At 52.9% G+C, this 18,934-nt stretch overlaps 1 protein-coding gene across 4 annotated transcripts in view; it reads right to left on the bottom strand.

The window, feature by feature from the left end:
- The window catches only part of ADARB1 (adenosine deaminase RNA specific B1), a 137,322-nt gene that overhangs the window by 69,390 nt on the left and 48,998 nt on the right, over positions 1 to 18,934 (bottom strand). For all 4 annotated transcript variants that reach the window (XM_045776895.2, XM_045776898.2, XM_087861853.1 and 1 more), the window contains exon 2: positions 9,441 to 9,595. The gene's annotated coding sequence lies outside the window, so the exon portion shown is untranslated. The remainder of the gene's footprint in view (positions 1 to 9,440; positions 9,596 to 18,934) is intronic.

Here is an 18,934-nt window from a genome sequence, read left to right as displayed (position 1 = left end):
GGGTGGGAAGCCTCCATGTCTTGACTGCAGTGGGGGGTGTGTTAACCGTACACACTGGTCAGAACATACCAAACCGAGCACTGAAAAGAGGTGACTTTTATTGTATGTAAATCACACCTCAGTAAATCCAGCTGTACATCACAAAAGTCACAGTCTCAACTTGAGATAAAATAGAAAATACACAGATTTCAGGAAGAAGGAATGAATGTATTCCAACCAACAGAAGGAACGAGCCGGACAAGACTGACAACAAAGCGTGCAGCTCCTCTCCCAACAAGAAAACAGCCACGCCCAGACTAGCCCGTTAGTCCCCGTGGCCACCGCGGCCACCCCTGCCGCCCAGACGAGGAGGCTGGGCGAGGAGGCCGAGCACGGTGCCCGAGGACGCAGCTGCCTCGGGAAGGGCCACACTGCTCCCCGCTCGGCTCCACCGGCCCAGGCAATGTGAACGTCAGGAAAAGGAAACCGGGGACAGAAAAGGCACAATCCAATTATAAAGTAAGTTAAAGTGTGGCATGGCGTTCCACTGTGAGTAGAGCGAGCTAAAAGAGGAGTCATTTTAACATCTTCCTGAGTGCACACGGCAGTGAGGGCACGGGGACGGCGGAGAAGGAACTAAGATCGTACACATTTTACCTGGTTCCGTAATGAACAATATTTACTCATCATAATTATATAAACACCACTTGTGAATTTGAAACCGACTGACCCCTGGTTACAGAACAGAAAATTTGATTCTGTAAGAGAAGGAAAGAGGGAGAGAACCAAATCTGCCAGAAACTGAGCAGAGAGAGTGAGGAGGGGGTGAAGGGCAGGGCAGGGTGCTGGGAGATAGCCGGAGCTGTCAATGAGACGTAAATAAAAGTGTGATGGAGGTTTCTGGAATGCCATAATTAAAATGACGGACATGGGCTGCACTGCCTGACCCTTCCCAGTTATTCCTGCCTTGAATACAGATGTGATGGCTCGGACTGCAGCAACCACACTGCAACCATGAGGGAAAGATTAGAACCGCTGAGACAGACCCAGACTTCTGACCTGGATAAGCTCTCAACCAACTCTAGCAAAAACCTACCTTTGCATTCCTTACTATGAAATAAATGAAGAAATCCCCACTAGTTGAAGACACTGTAGGTCATGTGTTCTGGGACTTTCGTCCAAGAGCACTCCTAAACAACACAAGAAGGAAAGGCCAGACAAGTGTGGAGTAAGCTCAAGCTGCTGCTATCCTGAACTGAACACAACAGATCGTGTCTAAAATACATAAATCACAAACCAGCAAAGCTATTCCTTAGAGACTAAAGTACGGCAGGGACTGCCATCTTCACCCCAACAGCCACTCCTCCCTTCCTCTGTGAGGCAGCGCACCCAGCCGCCGAGAACGACATGCCCAGCCCCCTTGTGACTGGTCGTGGTCATGCGAATGAGGTCGTGTCCACTGGGATGAACACAGAAGTGTCGTGTGGAAGCTTCTGGAAACCTCCTCGAGAGATGGCATACATGCACCCTTTGTCGCAGTGTCTCCATCACAGGCCCTGACAGTGGGTGAGCTCATGCGTGACAGGCCACACGCCGAGCAGAGCTGGGCCCAGACAGCTAGGGCCTCATTCCAGCCCTGTCTGCCTGAGCACGGCTGCTTGTATGGGGCAGGCCCTCCCCTGGGGACGCTCCTTGCACGGTGTCCCTGTCATGACCAACCCAGAAATACAAATATCTACCACTTCTAAAACCATCAGTGCTGCCTCAGAGGAAGGGGAAGACTGTGCACAACTGATTTTCATCAAAAGCCTAAATCAGGTGACCTGCCTATAAAGGCACCACTTGGATCAAAACTGAAATAAAACACAGGTCTGGCCTCGCCCCTGCTGGACAGGCGTCCACCCAGGCCCTGCTCAGCCCCTCCACACTCCTACCTTCTCCCACCCCTCCCCTCCCCCCACCACACCCCCTCCCCCAGTCACAGACCCTTGGCATGACCACACCACCGGGCTGCTGGAGTCGCCCCCTGCTGCACCCCTGCTCAGCAGAGCTCCTGCCCCGTGCTCACCGGCCCCTGAAGACAGCACGGTACCTTTCCAGAGTCAGCTCCAGCCCACCCCACGAAGCTCGCCCCACATGGACAACAGGCCACCTCCCTCTTGCCCCCACTTCTGTCACCGCAGCAGCAGACGCCAGTGTCCACTAGGCTCCAGGCCCCCTCCCAGGCCCTTCAAAGCAGCCCGGCCCCCTCCTCGAGGCGCCCAGGAGGGAAGCTGCCCTCCGTCCTCCCCTGTGACAGCACACCCGTGCTCCAGCCCCCAGATCCCAGAACAAGGAGGGAGGCCCGCGGAGCCCCCGCTTCCTGCGCACAGCTGCACTGGGGGCGCCCGGCACCTGCCAGAAGCTCTGGATGGGAGCGGGTCTGGCAAGGGGCCCAGAGCCCATCAGCTCGTCCTCCCTCTGTACAGAGCGGCAGCCGCCCACAGGTGCTGGGTCTCTACAAGTCCCGCCCTGGGAAAAGCCTTCGCAGAAAACAGAAGGAAATCACGGAGAGTTCCAGACTTCCCTGCATCTGCAAATGCATCCCCGCCGTGCTCTCTCACGTGTGTATCACTGCTAAGTACCTGGGTCCACGGTTTCCTACCGGTCACGCCCCGAGCACACAACAGCGAGAAGAGAACTGCCAACCACTTCGAACCACTACAGAGATCTGTGGTTTCCCACCCAACAACGTACAGGCAACTGAACGGCCATCATCTCAAGCCATACTTCTGTGGTTAATGATGTATTCGTTTGTCCGTTTGGAAGCTTAAATCTACAGCACACAAAAACTGGGAATACAACCGCTTTTTAGAAATTTTTCAAACTTGATACTGTTTAAACCAAGTTTTACTCAGATTTTTCCATTTTTTGGATGGAAAACAATCCAAAATCACGACTCCCTTCTCCACCGCACGTAGTAGCTTCCGCATCCCCAGCGGGTGTCCAGCCTCGCCCGTGCTTGCAGGCCTGCTGCGGCCGAGGGGTCTGGAGAAAAGAAGCCAGGGGAGGGCCATGCCTCACTGTGGTGGTTGGCCCCCCGCTGGCTCCGCACTCAGATGCCACCCCCTTGGAGAGGCCGCCACCCCTCTCTTGGGTGTCCCTCCCCAACACCGTCTGCTCCCACCCGGCGTCAGCTCCACAGGGGCCATCTAGCCTGTCCCACTGTCACCCCAGGGCCTTGGGCAGCATCTGCCCGTACGTGTCTGTTGGCTACGCGAGGTGGGTCCAGGGTGCAATGCAGATCTGTCTTTAACATTGCTCTGAGTTCCAGAAACTACAACTCCTAGACCAACAAACCCCAGAGCTCTGGGACTCATTGCTGCAAACACTGACTCCATCTATCCGCACATTCCTACATCGCTTCCCCTGAAACTGGGTTGCCTGTAGCTCTGACTGGGATCCTCTGTGCCTCAAGCATGGGCAGAGGAGAGAGAGGTGCGCGCCCCCTTATGCAGAACACCAGGAGCCTGGGAGACGTGCTCAGTGTGGGAGCAGGAGCCAGAGCAGGAACCAGCAGGGGGCATCACAGAGTCCCCCCAAGAGTCCTGTGGGCCCTGTACCTCCCAGCAGCTCTGCCTCTCCCACTCCCTCCACCAGTTGCTGGGGTGGGCTGGTTTTACACCCCTGCCCGGCACCAGCCCGTACCAGGGGCAGCTGCAGGATGGACAGTGGCGAGGCTGTCATGCATGGCCTGCTGTGTGTGGGCAGACGTCCCTCAGCCCCGTCCTGCTCCCACCTAGCTCCACAATGGCTGGTGTCTTGAAGGGCAGGGAGCACCCTGCTGCCAGGAGCCCTGTGGAATGTGAGGGGATGGCAGTGGAGTGGGGAAGTCACCCGAGGCCCTTAACTCATGCCCCCACTGTCATCTGCACTGTCACCTGCGTCTTCACCCGATCGAGCAGACTCATGTCATGCTCAGCATGACATTCTTCTTCCCATCTAACAAAACGTGAAGGCTGACAGCAGTCTGTCGGCTCCAGACAGCCCTTCCAGTCTCGGCCACTGCCCTATGGCCTCACTGTGAGTTAGGTTTCTCTAGCTTCTGTGTCCCAGCCTTTTGCCTCTTCAGGAGCCACTTTTCCTAGTTGGTTCCATTTGGCCTTTTCCCCTAGTCACTGCTTCCTATAGGTCACCTGCACTTCTTTGCCTTTTTATGGCCCTAGGGTCGCAGGACCCAGGCACGCTGTCAGGAGCGCTCTCTGCGAGCTAAGCCATGGCGCCCTGGGCACGGCGAGGCACTGACGACAGGTGGCCCCACCCTCTGGGGTCAAAGGCTTCCTGGGCACCCTGGCCCAGGCACTGTGTCTGACGACACTGTCATCGTGCAGTCTTCCTGGAGCTGATGAGGGCCGGCAGAAGTGGAGCCCAGACAAGGAAGCCCGGGCAGGGCCCCCGTGCAGCAAGCTCACCCCTTCCAGCAGTCTGCAAACATTTCTGTAAAGTGCCAGATGGCAGATATTTCGGTCTCTGTGCCCACGTACAGTAGCTGTTGCATATCCCACTTTTGTTTGCTTGGTTTACAATTCCTGAAAGATGCAAAAGCCTTTCTTCACTTCAGAGCCTGGACTTAGGGTCCACCTGGCCACCTGCCCAGGGGAGGCCTCTGCCCAGCCTTTCGGGGTACGCAGCTGCCGCCAGCGGGCCCGGAGCTCAGCTCTCTGGCATGTTGCCTGCAGGCATCCAGGCGGGCCTTGCAGACGAAGATGCCAACTTACTCCTCACCTTCACGAGTCCATCACAGGGTGATGGGCTCTGGCCTCCGGTAGGCAGTCCGAATCTGCCGAAGGAATGAGCACCTTTTACAAGCTTATTAGCCACGCGGACTGCACCTTTTGTGAAAAAACCGTGCAAGCGTTTTGCACCTAATTCCACTGCACTGTCTTGTCCTTACTGACTCGTGGGAATCTTCATGTATTATAGACTCCAGAAACAAAGCCAGGCCTCTGTCAACTACGCATCCCCATCAGGTACACACCACTGGGGATACATGCCCCTGGGGGGGTACACGCCCCCATCAGGGACCTGCCCCCTGTCAGGGACGCGCCCCTCTCAGGGACCCGTGTAGCAAATTCTTTTCCCAGTCTGTGTGGAACTGGCACCCCACCCTCTGGTGTCTACGCCCTGTATAACCCCTCCCCTTGACAGGGGGTGGAGCTATGAACATGATGGACACACTGCAATATAAAGCAAAGGTGAAGGGATTTTACGAGACAAAATTAAGGTCCCTGATCAGCTGACGTGGAGCCCTGGATGGACCTACCCTAATCAGGTAAGCCCTGAAAGGACAGAAGACGTCAGTGATAAGGAGGCGAAGAGACACTCCCACAGCCTGCAAGAGGCAAACCGCACGTTGTGGAGGGGACCACTTGGCCGGAACAACTGGTGGTCCCTAGGGTTGGAGGCCCCAGCCCTTTAATCACAAGGAACCAAATTCTGCCAACAGCCAGTGATCTCGCAAAAGAGATTCCAAACCTCAGAGGACACCATAGCCAGTGAGGCCCTGAGCAGGGGACCCCGGGGACCATGCCTGGAAATGGCGACCCAACTTCCTGCTGATTCATTATGCAGCAACAGAGCGCTAATCCACAGGTGCCTTAACTCTGGCCACCTCCAGGGACAGAATCAGGGGCCCACACCTCTGAGCGAAAGCCAACATCCCTAGACAGCCGTCCAGTCCCACCAGGGGCACGAGTCGGGCTCGCCAGGACGGTGAGCCTGAGATCACCGTGTATACACTGAGGCGCACAACCCCACAGGGAAGTGACGGGGGTGCCCTCGGCACCTCTCTGTGTGGAATGGTGTTTGGTATTCTTTTCAACGTTTCGTCTGCCGTGTGCACAGGAGCCCTGTCTCCTCATCGCCAGCCCACACTCTCTGACTGTGCCTTAGCACCAGCGGGAAATGTTGTCCGACTGGCACGCACGATCACGGAGCCTCCAGGGCCCAGAAGCCCACCCTGGTGCTGAGGCGCCCGCCCCCTCTGACCGCACGTGGCGCGCCAGCTCTGGAGGGACCCGCCCTCCTCTCACCGGGACAGAGCTGCACAACACGGCTGTGCAAGCCAGCCGACACCGGGAGGGTCGGCTCTGAAGACGCAGCTCATTCTGCACAGACCTTCCAGGAAGCGCATCCGCTTCCATCTCACCTCGCAGGGCAGGACGTGACCTTCCTCACGGGCCACCAGGGCCAGCGAGGCCTCGACACAAGGCGCTTCAGCCCTGCTTCCCAGCTCCACGACGGAAGAGCACACGAGCAAGCGCAGCTGTGAAGTCCGCCAGGGCACAGGCTGCCGGACAAGCATCCCCGCTGCCACGGAGCGGCAGGCAGGACGCTTTCCCTGACCTTGGCGGCTGCCCTGGCTCTGTGATCTCACAAAACCGAGCCGCAAAGACATTAACACCTCTTGTCAAACTAACCAGTGCATCAGGCCAGACACACAAAGACACCTTCTCAGTGACGAGAACTAATGCCAGAAAAACACAGAGAATCTCTTCTCATTCTCAGCCAAATTCTGTTTCAGAAACCTTCAGGAATGCTTATAAACTAAAGCATCGTCTGTGCTCCATAGCTTCCTTCAACCAATAAACCACTTCAAAGGAAAAAAAGGTCAAGTGTTTGCCATGATATATAAAGATTCAGAACTCAGTGCCACTGCAACTTTAACCTTGAACTCAACAGTCCTCGTTGGTATGACACGTCCGCCCAGGTGACTTTCACACCGCAAGCCAGCCCTGCTGGGCGCCTGCATCGCTCACTCTCCGGGAGCCCACTGCTGCTTCTGCCTTGAGCTGGACACACGGCACAGGACAGCCCTGGAGGACAGCCCTCCACGATGCCAGTGGCTCACGACGCTGTGCCCCCTCCCGCTGCCACTGGCTCTGCTCAACCAAGGCTCCCAGGGAACAGCATCCCTGTGGGGGCTCCTCATCCGTGCTGGGAGCTTCTGGCATCCTGCGGGCACAGGGCACTGCTGGGACATGCAGGGCAGCCCCGGAAACAAAGAACCTTCCGGCACTGAAGGACTGACTTGGTGGGGAAGGCCGCTCATGGTCACCCAGCCCAGATGCCCACTTTGTCTTATACGTAAGCACGAGGCATTTCTCTATGTTTTTAACACACACCTGACTGTCCAAAAACGTAACTACCACGTGAAGACAGGGAAGACCGTACCGGGTTCTCTTAGAACTCCCCCGGGCTGTAAGCATCGCAGAAGTGGTGCCACATGCACGCCCGGCCGCACGCACAGGTGCACGCCTCGGTGGTTCCGCCGTGAGCAGCGCGCTGGAGTACCGAGCACTGCGCACATACCGACTCGAGGTGCCTTTATCACGCATTTGTAATTTCTCCTTTACTGCACTTGGCACGATATTCCTTTTTAAAATTACACGGTGATAATTACACAAAGTAATGCCTTCTATGAATTTCATTCAGAATACAATGGAGGAGTTCATAAATATTTGCTACAGAAAAAGTGTTTGGGTGTGGTGGCAACAAGAAACACGAGAGTCACGGCTCCCCAGCCGCTCTCACGAGGGCGAGTTCCTCAGGAGCACCCCCAGCTGCCCCAACCTCAGCAGACATTCTCACATGTTAAGACACGAGAAACAGGGGCACCTGGGTGGCTCTGTCGGTGAAGCGTCTGCTTCGGCTCAGGTCATGATCTCGGGGTCCTGGGATCGAGCCCCACATTGGGCTCCTTGCTCAGCGGGGAGCCTGCGTCTCCCTCTCCCTCTGCCCCCCCCCACTCTGCCTGCTTGTGCTTGCTCTCTCTGTCAAATAAATAAATACATAAAATCTTTTTTAAAATTTTAAACCCACAAGAAACAGCTTCATCTCTTTAAGGAAGGCAAAAGCAGCGAGGCTGCGTGGAGCTAAATGTGAAGCAGGACGCGGCGGGACCGCCAGGCCCCGACGGGCTCTGGACAAGCGGCAGGGCAGAGCGCGCCTACCGGTGAGGGCGCTCCCCAGCGAAGACTCGTTTAAGCCAAAAGCTTTCGTGCTCACTTTTCTTTTCCAAACCACCCTGAAAAAGGAAAGTTATCATACATCAGACTATGTGTTGTCAAAATTAGCTTTCATGTTATGAGAGAAGTACAAAATCTCCACCGTGCGGCTAGAGCACCTACTGAGGGAGAGCCAGTGGAAGGAGGGCGGTTCCTGCGTCGCTGTCTCTGTAACCGCTCGGCCTTTGCTTCCGCCTTCCCGCACATGCTTTGGAGCTCATTGTTGTGTGTACGCCTTTAAGGACAATTTATTTCTACACAGGACTATAAATAATCCACTTCCCCAGTGCATGCTTGCATGAGATAAAAATGGTTGCCATTTCATGTACAGGGCCCAGTGAATGCAGCCGCTCACCACCACGGCACGAGGCACAGGTGGTCACGGACTGCACGGCACCCAGCGACACGAACAGTGTCTCTTACAGGCTCAGCCGGCTCTGCACCGCTCACCACCTTTGAATACACTCTAGTTACAGAGACACTGATTTCATACCACTAACGGGCTAACAGAAGGGCCGGGGCAGGAAAGCCCACCCACTGGCATGGCAAACGTAAATAACCTTAATTTCACCCTTTCCGTACTCTCAGGGCTCCTGTGCCAGAAGGAGGGTGGGGGGCACCGGTTAAAGATCGAGCAAACCCTCCTTTAAAGGTCTCCCCGGGAGCTTGTCTCCTTACGTTCCTGACACGTACAGACTTGGAAATGCCCAGCAGATGTGGGCGCACCTGAACTCCCCGGAGATGGCGGGCATCCCCTCCCGCACCGCGAGCTCCGCGCCTGCTCCTTCCACGGCTGCCCAAGACACTGGGCACGGGTCAGCGTCTCCAGAACGGGTGAATGAGCACAAGCGGCCCTCTGCCGACTACTTCCTCATACTTCTTCCCCACGACAACACTTCCTTGAATATTTAAAATTCAACTTTCTTGAATTAGTCACTCCACAGGCCATAAATTAATTTTATACGGTACTAACTTTACCGGGACTTTAAATTTGCCTCGACTCCCCTCAAAAGCAGACGCTGAATCATGTAATAGTCACCAAACAATTAAGTACTAAATAAATTTTCTTTTAATCACCTCAAAGGAACTAACGTACAGTAAATGCTTTACAGCAAGCCTAGCTCAGCGCCTGGAGCGAGGCACTACTGCGCACGGCGGAGACGGGAGGCCGGGGCAGCACTTGGACACACAGCCGCTGGAGGGCAGCAGCGCACCGACCTGGAGCCGTGGCGGCTCCTGCAAGGAGTCCGGGCCCATGTGATTATGAGAGAATTAACAGTAACCAACAATCTATGCTGGAAGTCACTAATAAGACACTTGAAAAGGCAAACAGCCTTAACTAAACAGTTTACATCAAGCAAAAGGTATTTTTTAATCAGTCAAATGTTAGCAGATTTTTGCAGGTTTTTACCTTACCTTTAGATTTGTTTAGCGTCGATGTTCGCTCAGACCCTGGGTAGAGCTTTCCTGGGTACAGGCAGGGCTGAGCCACCCCGAGGGCATGCGCGCGCTCAGCACGTCTCCTTCAGTCGCTCCATAAGCTCGCCATGCCCAGCTGGAGAGACTTCACTCTGTGTAACAGAAAGATCCAATTACTTTGCCTTTTCACACTTCAGATGTGAATTCTAATAATAAATACTTTAATTAAAAATCCTCTTTCTAAATACAAGCGTAAATCATTTTTAATGTACTCTTATGCTTTTCTAAAGCAGATACACAATAATGAGTCACGCCTTCACCCCAACGGTCACAAGACGCAGGTGCACACGCACACTCACCGTCGGATCTCTGCGCACCAACACAGGAGTGCAAACATGCACCAGCCCACATGCTGAGGAATGGGGCCTCCAGTGAAATCCTGTGCACCTACCATCTTCAGTAAGATAGAATGCCACATGCACACGGGTGCATGAGTACAGACAGACATCAGAAATGCGCGGATGCAGGCCCCTCCTGCCCTTTCCGCCCGGGCTTAGAAGCTACAGTCCATGCGTGTGTCTGCAGGCAGACTGTGTGGAACATCTCCATGCCACTTCCTCTCAGCATAAAAATGTTTTCAACTCACAACTCATTAAAGAGAGTGTTTCAGCGTGCTTATATACTGACAAAACCTAAATATGCAATGTTAACATTTTCTTTTAGAAAACAAACCAGTACCCACGTGAAGGCAAAGTCTAGAGTGGGACTTCTCCAGTGCAGAGCTGCTAGCTAGCATCTACAGGGGAGGAACGAGTGGGTCCCTGAGCGGGCGGCCAGAAGACTGGCAATGAGTGTAGACAGGTGCACCTCTGAACATGGAGGGGTCCCTGACTGTGCAGACTCAGTCCAGGCACCATGACCCTTGGGGCCACCCGCCCCAGCTGTGGGTCCTCAGGGGTTAGAAGTGACCAGTCTCTAAGCCCCTCCACATCTCTCAGCTGTAACTCGCTTCAGTTCATCTGTAATGTGTGTCAGCAGGCCCGCGAGGACAGGTCTAAGACACGGTCCTCATGTCCTACGCTGCCGTCACCCGGTCTAACCAGGACTGACGACAATGGCCTATTAGCCTGGGATTACAGGTCACACAGCTGTCTTGTCCAGCACAGAGGCTTCTGGGCCAAGCACACAGGTCTGTGCACACAGGCACTGATCCTACTAGCGCCCCACTGGTCCTAATTCCACACCCAGAGGAGGAGAATGAAGGAAGTGGTGCTGCCGTGGCCCCCCCCCCATTCCTCAACGCCACCCCCACCTGATCAGTAATCTTGTCGGCAGCTCCTGCCCTGGTTGGAGGGTGTGCAGGAGAGACAGTGAGACCCCTTAACAAAGAATGAAGACCAGGACCCAGAGCCTCCTGCAAGCCAAGGAAAAGGAAGGATGACGTGGGAAAGAGGTCAAACATCACTGTACCAACCAAGGTCCACAGATGGCACAGAGAGAGGGAAACAGCAGGAAGAACATGACCACGACTCACAGAACGGGGTTCTAGTGCCCACACTGCCACCCGCTGGCCCAGAGTGAGGGGAAGTCTGAGCCCTGACATCTGCTGGAGGGACCATACCCAGGACAGCCCCGCGTAGCTGCCCCAGGGGAGCCGGACTCACGTGGGATGGGTTCTGCAAAACTGCAACATCTAAACAGGAAGAACCAGACTCGGGTGATGGGAGCTGCCATACACCCAGGGGACTATAGGGTTGTGGGTTCGGACTGCAAGAGGGGGCCTTGCAGCTGCACAGCAGTGCCTCCAGGGGCGGTGCAGCCCCCGGGTCCTGGCACAGTCACGTGGAGGACGGGCCACGTACGGTACCACGAGGACTGAATGGTGTCGCGGACACAGAGAGCTTGGCCCAGTGACAGTGGAAGTCACAGCATGAGCGCGACAGAAGGTGGGCAAAGACAGAGAAGGCTGCTGTCATGGGGTAGTAGAGGACAGCAGCTGACAGAGAGCGGGAGCAGCGCCACGAACACACCACCGAGCAGACACACAGAAGCCTCTGTCCCTAACAGACGCTCTGGGAAGCAGCCAGCCAACAGCCAACAGGGGTGGCTGGGCAGAGCTCACGCCCATCCACAACGCCACACACCCAGGGACTAACAACCAAAGGGTAACTAGAAAAGTCTGTACGTTTGGAAGTTAGGCAGTACTCTTCTAAGTAATCCACAGATAAAAGGAAATAATCACAGTAGAAACCAGATAACATTAAAACTTAAAAACAAAAGAGATTACATATGGAAATGTGTGGCATGCAGATAAGGCAGCACGCTGAGGGAAATGTGTAGCCTAACGCTCGCACTTTTAGAAAAGGGGGAAAAAGGGGCGCCTGGGTGGCGCAGTCGTTAAGCGTCTGCTTTCGGCTCAGGGCGTGATCCTGGCGTTCTGGGATCGAGCCCCACATCAGGCTCCTCCGCTATGAGCCTGCTTCTTCCTCTCCCACTCCCCCTGCTGTGTTCCCTCTCTCGCTGGCTGTCTCTGTCAAATAAATAAATAAATAAATAAATAAAATCTTTAAAAAAAAAAAAAAACTGCCGATTTTGAACTCATTAAAAAAAAGGGGGGGGGAATCAATGAATCCCCACCTCAGTAAGTCAGTACAAGGACAACAAAACTAGCCCAAAGAAAATAGGAGGGGAAAAAGGGAAGAAATTAACCCCGCATTAATCACACATACTAGCAGGCACACAAAGACAGACACCCGCCAGGCTAATCCCAACACACAGAGAAGGGAGAAAAGGCCCACATCAGCCTGCTCTGGAAACAGTGGAGAGCCGGGTGCCCACCCTTACATGACACCCCTGCCACCGAGTGAAGTGGTCCTTTCAAGGCATCCCTGAGAGTCTCAGCAGGCTCTGGGTCTGCCATGGAGGGTTGGGTGCAGAAGAGTCACCGCGTGCCGGGCCCACGCCTTCAGGGGCTGCCATCTCAGAAGACTCTCTCTGCAGGAAGCCGGTCCCAGCTGAGACCATCCAGCTGTGAGTCCACGCAGAGAGGCAGGGTCCAGGTCAGCCCCAGGCAGGTGCCCACCTTGTCCTCAGACAAAATGTACAAGATGCTGGCAAGAACTACAAAACCCAGCTGACCGCTGGGCCTGATGCTGCAGACACATGCCACCTCCAGTCACCCGAGGGACCCCTGCTGAGGTCCCAGTCCCATGGAGCACAGACAAGCCCTGCCCCAGTCCCTGCCCTACAAGATCACCAGCAAAATCAAATGGTGGTTGTTCAGGCCACTAAGTTGTGCTTTATTGGGGGGGGGGTATGTTAGGCAACAAGAGATTCCAGAACAGAATTATCACTCCAAATTCTCACAACATTAAAAATATAATAAGGGGGTATTAGGAACTTTACTTCAAAAATTTTGTAAACTTAGGGGCGCCTGGGTGGCTCAGTCGTTAAGCGTCTGCCTTCAGCTCAGGGCCTGATCCTGACGTTCTGGGATCGAACCCCACATCAGGCTCCTCCGCTGGGAGCCTGCTTCTTCCTCTCCCACTCCCCCTGCTTGTGTTCCCTCTCTCGCTGCCCCTCTCTGTCAAATAAATAAATAAAATCTTTATAAAAAATTTAAAAAATTTTTTAAAAATTTGTAAACTTAGGTACAATGAGCAAATTCTAAGAAAAATACAATTTATCAAAACTGACTCTGGAAGAAATAGAAAATTCTGACTAAACTACAAAGAACAAGAATTGGGAAACAAAAATCATGTACAAAGTATCAGCCAAACTGACTCATGAATGCAGATGTAAAAATCCTAAAGAAAACGTCAGCAAACTCAATCCAGCAACATTTTTAAAAGCTGATATATGATCCAGTTGGATTTACTCTGGAATGTAAAAATGCGTCAGTGTATGGAAATCATCTAACGTAACCTGCCACACTAATAAACCGAGACAGGCGTGGAATACACCCATGACGCCACTGACGTGAAGTTCAGCCACAGGCGACGCGGAGTCTGACCGCGTAGGGACGTGGGCTTCCGTGGCCAGACGGGGGAGCAGGGCCGTGCGCGCCGGAGCGCAGGCAGCAGGCGGTGTGCGGGGAGGCCACCGTTGAGCAGCACGAGGGAGGCTCTGACTCACAATGTCTATGTTCTGTCTATGGTCCTGGGTGACGGTGACAGGAACACGTAGGAAAATCATCCTTTCACACACGCGCTCTCTGTAGGAACGATCTAACTCGCGGCAAACGTGCACGAGGAAACAACTGGGCAAGGGGACCCAGAAACGGCCAACGGTGACCACCGTTCTTACAGAGGACGGTCCGCCACGACGGAACCAAGCCGTGGCCAGGGCGTCACTGCCACGCAACAAGTGACTGACACCGCCAACTCCCTGCAGCAGGAAGGGCGGGAGGTACTGCGCCAGTGGTGCCAAGTCTACAAGCCTGGGGTAGGGTCGGGGAGGCAGCAACAGGTCTCACGCTTCCCGCAGAAACAAAGGAGGGAGAAGCACAGGGAGACGTGCCTTCTAGGCAAGGAGCGAGTTAGCAAAGCAGGGCTGAGTTGCAAACAGCACGCTTCTCAACTGCTGCAACCCACCCCAGGAAACAGGCGGGGCCTGAGGTGACCCAAGAACCTGGAAGGAGTGGAGGTAGTGGGGGACCACCACTGCCGCGGCTCTGCGGCCTCCAGCTCCTGCCACACTCCAGGGCAGCGGCCCAGCGCACCCCACACGCTGCCTCTCTGGAGCCTCCACCCAGTGACTGCTCCCGGGCCTCCCCGGAAACAGGCGACCCCGAATCAGCCGAGACGGAAGTGTCTCTACAACAGGTGTGTATCCAGCTACCTGCTGACATAACGAAACTCAAACGTCATGGCGGTGCTGATGAAACATAGCTCACACAGGGTTTATGTGCCCAGTGCCAATAGCAGGTACAGGACTAGTCCTGTTACAATACACATATCAGGGCATCTGGGGGGCTCAGTCGGTGAAGCATCTGCCTTCAGCTTGGGTCATGACCCCAGGGTCCTGGGATCGAGCCCCATGTCGGGCCCCCTGCTCAGCGTGGAGTCTGCTTCTCCCTCTTCCTCTGCCGCTCCCCCTGCTTGTGTGCTCGCTCTCTCTCTCTGTCAAATAAACGAATAAAATCTTTAAAAAAATACACGTATCACTCAGCACTCAATGGATTTGCTGTGCCACTAATAACTGTACTGATTAAATAAAACCATCGCATTTTCTTTTAAAGTGATATTTATCATCATAATTTAATTAGACCGTGGAAATTAGGGCTTTGCTCTGCCAAAAAATAAGTACTCTCATTTTCTACCTCATAGATACATGAGTATACAGTTAAACAGAGTTGTTCAACTGGGTAGATTCTCTGATGTTTCGAGACACCAATTAGTTCAAGATACAAAGGCTTGAGATGCTCAGGACAAGTGAGGTAAACAAGCAGGCAATGGAAGGGTCGAAGACAGAGAAGCACTCCTCCTGATTTTTGACAGTGTGTTTGATTTTAAGTGCTTAGTCAGTCCTAAGAATCAGTACCCCCAAGAGAAGGACCGGAAGCGGTGGGAACAGAGAGCAGGGCCACAAGTGGGGCCTGAGTCATGAGCCCGGGGCTCCAAAGGACACAGCAATGCTTCTCCACAGAGAGGAGCACAGAGGGCCTGTCAAGATGCTTCTGGTGAGGAGGAGGGTGGGAGGCCCCTCGGCAGAGGGCACTGAACACTCACTTTGGCAAGAGCGATCCAGTCTGTCTTCAGAAAGATGGCTCTGCTGGCCCTGTGGGCCATGGCTGGAGGGCTGAAGCTGGAGGCTGGGAGGACAGCCAGGGACAGAGGGGTGATAGCAGGGCTAGCACCACCGGCAGGCGACTCCGAGGATCCTGACTCAAAGGGGTGGATGGAATTTTCAATAACCAACATGAGAAAATCGAAAGAAAAGAGGAAATAAGATAGTTGTTTTTCAATTGTCCTGAACTATAAAAACATTCAAAGTATATTAACTATAGTCATTGATATTTCAACATCAACAATGACCAAACCTTCCCTGGCTACCTGACGTTTCAGAAGGATAAAGTCAATTCTGTGTTAGGAACTACTACTACAGGGAGGGGTAAGATCTCTACATGGTAAAGAAATAACGGACACTTAAGATGCAAGAACGTTGCCGTAGGAGACTAAATCCACAGAGCGAACTTGCCGCGAGCGCACCGTCAGGAGCTCAGCGCTTAATGAAGAGGCTGGGAGGAGGGTGCAGGTCCCCCTGTTTCACTGGTTTCTAGTAAGGAAGAGAAATGCAGGAGGAAATAGCGCCCTAGTCCAGAGGTCCTGGTTTAATTTAACATTTTTTAATATTATTTAAATTCCATTTAGGAAGTAGTTTGCACAGCACATTCTGTTGTGACACTGGAGAACCACAACCTCTTCCCTGCTCCTGAACAGGGTCCAGCTCAGTTGGAGGACACGTGCTCTACCCCCGTGCAGACCGTGGGGTCTGCCTCAGTCTGGAAGCCTCAACACTGGGACCACCACTTAGACAATGAAGCCCCTGTTGCTCTTCATTCTATTTCCCCAGCATTTTGGTCTTCACAGAACAACCAAAATGGACTCTGTCGTCTCTTCTACTTACTGAAGTCAATATATTCCATTTTCTTAGCAAGTAAGAATAACATATTTTGCCTCATTAGAATGAACCATGGTAGACACAGCACAGATGAATCTCTAAGTAATAACGGCGAGTGAAACAAGCCAGACCAAAGAAGTACCTACTATCTGACCCCATTTATATAAAACTCTAGAAATGCAAAGGGATCTATCGTGACAGCAAGGACAGGAGTGGTTGTCGGGAGTGGGGGGGGGCAGGGGACCTTCAGAGGCGATGGGCGCGCTCGCCATCTTCACTGTGGCAACAGTCTCACCGGTGTCTCAAAACTTATCAAGTTGCACATGTTAAAACACGTGCCGTGTTCTGGCATGTCAATTATACCCCGAGAAAGCTGGCTTTTAAAAAGACTACTTTGTTTTATATTTTAAAACCCCTCATCTTGGGGCGCCTGGGTGGCTCAATCGTTAAGCGTCATCTGTCTTCAGCTCAGATCATGATCCCAGGGTCCTGGGATCAAGCCCCACATCGGGCTCCCTGCTCAGCAGGGAGCCTGCTTCTCCCTCTCCCACTCCCCCTGCTGTGTTCCCTCTCTCACTGTCTCTCTGTCAAATAAATAAATAAAAACTTAAAAAAAAAAACAACCTTCATCTTATTTTTTGAGGTCAATTAGTAAACACTATTGAAAATATTTTGTGACCTGAGGGAAAACATTACTTTTTAAAACTCTGAATAATCTAATGTTTTATGGGAAATTAAAGCTTGCTGCAAACATTAAAACAACTCATTAAATAGGCCAGGGAGTTCTCCCCATCCAGCTACACTTTACTGTTGTATAATCATTCCCAGAGGGACCCAATGCTCCCAACGCTAGGCAGGAGCTCTGCATCTGCACAGAGAGAAGGCACCTGGGGGTGGAGACAGAGACAGAGGGAGGAGGGGGGGAGCGCTCGTGAGCACAGCTCTGCACCTGCTCTCCTGCACTCAGGTCAAGCAGGGCGTGTGACCCCGGGTGCGGCACGCAGCACCTGCATCATTCCAGCCCAGAAGAGGAAGGATGTGGGAGGAGCTCTGAGCCCTCCCTGTCCTTGGCACCTGCTCCCTTCAGGACAACTGTCCACCCTTTGGCCACCTACGTCAAAACAACCCAGAGAGGCCAATAGGCCAGGAGAGGGGCCTCTGCTACAGGGGAGCATGCCGGTGTGGCAGCAGGGCCTCAGACAGGGCTTCCTGACCTGGTCCTTGGCCACCCCACTGCAGGTGGGCTTGTGTCCTCAGGCATCAGGAAGTGGAGGTCTGCCTATCAGGAGTCGACACCTCCTTTTTTTTTTTTTTTAATTCAATTTAGTTACATACAGTGTATTATTAGTCGACACCCCTTACGGGCAGGACTTGAGGCCTTTGTCCCCCATGATTAACGGGGTTACTCGTGTCAGAGAGCTCCTACACTGAAAGAGATGACCAGCCACGTTATTTTTATTATGACTTTCCCCCTTGCTTTTAGGGAGTGATTTTTCATAAAAATGAGGACTAATTTCGCCAGTCATTCCTAGCAAACAAATAAGACCAACAGAGGAGCCTTTCAAACTCCAAAGCCCGGTAGAGCATGAGAGCCATGAGCTGAGGCTCCCCCGTGCCTGCAGTGCACACGCGGATGTGGGGAACACAAGGCCACAGAGGCGCTGGTTGACCACCTTCTCCCATAGGAGACTCAGACTGGATTACACCAAAACAGGTCAAGAAAAACAAAAATCTCTCCACAGACTAAAAGACAAAGCCAAGTAAGAAAAGGAGAGTGAAAGGAAAGATTATTTTGAGAGACTTTCTGTGATGGAGGATGTAGACCGGTCGGCAGAGCACGGAGGGCCGCAGGCAGCCCCACACTACAGCCCCGGGCACATGGGCGGCTCCAAGACCCCCAACAGACTTCAAGGTCTAGAAAGATCCATCACCCCAGGCTTCCCAAAGGACCTGTGTAACTAACGAGCACAGCTGCCAGCCTCTTCGTTCACCGTGCACCTATATGCTACCTAACCTGTGACGTTCTCAACTCCCTTCATCAGATTAGTGTCAAGCACACACATTTCCAGAAGATCTTAATTCAAAGTCAAACAAATGTGATGTCTGTAGTTAAGTAACATTATAATTTAAAAGTACTCTGTGAGGTTATTTGTCAAACACTAAAAGTTTGTGTAATATTATCCATTGCAAGGAGATGAACTGTCTAAATAAAAAAAAACCTTTTAATATTTTTTATAGGAATCTCTCAAATAGATCTTCTTGCTCTTATATAAGGCATAGTAAATGTAAGTTTTTAGGCAGAAAATTGCGGCTACTACTCTCTTTGGTATACAAAGCAAGGAACAAAAGGTCTCTGGTAAGGTGTTGTCCTAAGCCAATCTCCCAAGCCCCAAATCACACCACCCAGATGCCCCAAGATGTACCCAAAAGGACTTGAGTAAGAAGTTTTCCTGAACCAGTGGTACTCAGACATTCGGCAGAAGCAAAAGAAAATCCTCTTCGGAAATACGCACCATCATCTGAGGCCTCAAAGAATTCATACAAGTGGTTTTCCAAGGAAAATAAGCAGCTGACAGTGAAAAAGATAATCCCACAAGGAAGCAAGGACTGAGGGATAACAGCATGAACAAGAGACACAAGAAACTGACCTTCAGATGTGGCAGACCTGTCAAGCACACCATACATACAGTAACTGGTTAAGTAATAAAAATAAAATGGGGGGAGCCTGGGTGGCGTAGTCGGTTAAGCGGCTGACTCCTGATTTCAGCTCAGGTCATGATCTCAGGGTCCTGGGATGGAGCCCTGCATCCTCCTGCTCCGTGCTCAGCAGGGAGTCTGCTTGGGACTCTCCCTCTGCCCTTCCCCACTCA

This window comes from Ursus americanus, chromosome 4, assembly GCF_024610735.1.
Source record: "Ursus americanus isolate L20-20 chromosome 4, mUrsAme1.1.p, whole genome shotgun sequence".
NCBI lineage: Eukaryota > Metazoa > Chordata > Mammalia > Carnivora > Ursidae > Ursus > Ursus americanus.
The sequence above is the reverse complement of the archived record's forward strand: the minus strand, read 5'-3'. Positions and strand labels throughout refer to the sequence as shown.